This window comes from Sardina pilchardus, chromosome 11, assembly GCF_963854185.1.
Source record: "Sardina pilchardus chromosome 11, fSarPil1.1, whole genome shotgun sequence".
In the NCBI taxonomy this organism is placed as follows: Eukaryota; Metazoa; Chordata; class Actinopteri; order Clupeiformes; family Clupeidae; genus Sardina; species Sardina pilchardus.
In genome coordinates this window covers 24,434,437-24,436,936 of record NC_085004.1, presented here as the reverse complement: position 1 = coordinate 24,436,936, position 2,500 = coordinate 24,434,437, and the positions used below count along the sequence as shown (strand labels likewise).

General features: G+C 53.5%; 1 protein-coding gene across 1 annotated transcript in view; it reads left to right on the top strand.

Annotated features, from left to right (window-relative positions):
• fto (FTO alpha-ketoglutarate dependent dioxygenase) overlaps positions 1-2,500 on the top strand; it is a 134,070-nt gene that overhangs the window by 36,235 nt on the left and 95,335 nt on the right. The window lies entirely within an intron of this gene.

Sequence of the window (2,500 nt, the reverse complement as noted above, 5' to 3'; positions counted from 1 at the left end):
AGACTCCCGCCGCTCTGTGGCGAGGGGGCAAGGGGTGCCAGAGGCTAACGGTTAAAATAGCACCTCATCTCTCACTGGCAGGGCCCCGCATATAGAGACCCCTGTGTGTGTGGGTGTGCTTATAGTGTGTGTGTGTGTGTGTGTGTGTGTGTGTGTGTGTGTGTGTGTGTGTGTGTGTGTGTGTGTGTGTGTGTGTGGTGAGACGCTGAGTGTGTGTGTGTGGGCACGCGTGGGAGCCGCAGACGCCATGACAGATGAGCCTCCTGCCAGGCTGTTGAAAGGTCGGACTCTTCCATTAATTATTTGGCGTGGGGGGGAGAGAAATGAGGGAGCAGTGGTGGGGGCGGTCGGAGGATGGGGACGACTTTATAAAGCAGTGGTCGAGTCCCCCCCCCCGCCCCCTGCCCCTTCCATCATCCCGGTCCTCCTGAGCGGCCGCCACCGCCCGCCGCAGGATTACTCCGCCTCGGCCGCGTCCGCCGTGGCCCACCATTTATTCCGCCAAAACGGGCCGCCATTTATAATAAAAGAAGGATCAGCGGCGGAGCAGGACCCAGAGGAGGTGGCAGGAGCCGGCTGGCGAGGAGGCTGCTGGGATGATCGATCGGCCCATTTGTTTAGAGTTGCCCACCAGGGCTTTGCTGTGCTTTTAAATGGTGCATTGTTGTTTTTATATATAAATATATTATATAGATGTATATAAATAGTCTTTTTCTGGAGTTATTTGTTATTCGAGGCAGTGGGTTTTCCGGTGCGGTCAGAGCACTATTCGCGCTGGGGTCTTGTTTGACATGTTCAGCCCGAGAAGTTGAACAAGCGGAGGAAATCACGAGTGCGGTGACACTGGCTGCACCTTTCGGGCTTGTCCTTTAAAACAAGCCGTGAATATGTTTTGTAGGGCGGCGCGGCCGTGTACTTATGTACTTACAACCCGTCGGAGGGATTCGCCGCGGTGCCGCGGTGGTCCTGCTCTCGTGTCCTCGAACTGGAGCACATCTTACTGCGGGGAATGTCGCCACGTGTGACAAGGGACATTTGTCAAGCGATGAAGTACAATGCACACACACATATACATGCAATCATATAGCTATAAAGAAAGTAAGAGAGAAAGAGAGAAAGAAACAAGAAAGGAAAGAGAGAGAAGGAGAAAGAGAGAGAGAGAGAGAGAGAGAGAAAGAGAGAGAAAGAAACAAGAAAGGAAACAGAAGGAGAAAGAGAAAGAGAGAGAGAAAAAGAGAGAAAGAAACAAGAAAGGAAGGAAAGGAAAGAGAGAAAGAAATGGGTCTCTTGCAAAAAAAGACCTGTCAGATGGATGGAAATTGACGCTGTACGTCCATGTAAAGTTATATGCAAATGATAGACCACACTAAGCATTTCCTCAGGAGAGAGAGCCTGAGAGAGAGAGAGAGCCTGATGGGGTGAGACTGCTTCTCCTCTCGGCTCCTGCTGTTCCGTGGTCCTCCTCGTCCCCCTGCCTCTGCCTCCCTATGCGCCCGTCTCCAGCGCCGGAGTTAGCGTGGGCTTGTTTGGTTGCGTTAGCGTTAGCGTGGCTAGCGGCGTGATGTTGGCTGGCGCTGGCGCGGGCGCGGCCCTTTGAAATGCTAATGGCGGGCGCGCCCGTCGCCGCTCATCTGAAGCCGCCCTGTCACTTCCCAGGTGGGCCGCTGACACCGGCTCCAGAGGGAGCGCCCCTAATGAAGCCTGTCAATGCACAACGCTGCGCGACACACCCACTCCCACATGCTAGACAGCGAGCAGGGAACACACACACACACACACACACACACACACACACACACACACACACACACACACACACACACACACACACACACACACACACAGTATTGTACACACATATGCAAACACAACTCACCTACACAAACAGTTGTTGTTGGATGCTGGCATCCTGGCATTCAGTGTCTTATTCCTTTTCAATAAGTAGAACTTGGGTAGATATGTAGCTACACCTGCACAGTACTATTGTGTGTGTGTGTGTGTGTGTGTGTGTGTGTCCACACGCACAGTATGTTTGCGTTTTTTCAGAAAGATGTCAGCAGCTGTTTGTCTAGGAAATGGTCAAAAAGCATGTGTGGTAGGACACAATCCACCTCACATGGAGTGTGTCTGTGTGTACGAGTGTGTGTGTGTGTGTGTGTGTGTGTGTGCACTGTGTCTATTGGTAATGGTGATGGGGGGTCTGGCGGGTAAACAGTAAAGGTGGGCCTCTATTGATTGTCCAGTCATCAGCACCCATCTCTGGGGGGTCTAGAGGGGGGCATTGATCGCGGCAGCTCAGGGGAGCCGGACTGGAGGTGTGGAAAAAGCTCGCCTCATTAAATCTAAAAGAGGGACTCCTCGCCTCCGACTCCTGGGGTCACCGCCGCACTGCGCTCGCTCACTCGGCCGCTCGATGGCCAGGGGCCACTGGGCAGTTAGCACGTCCATCGCCCAGCGAGATGACAGGGGACTCCAAGGGGGCCCTTTGTCCAACAGAGAG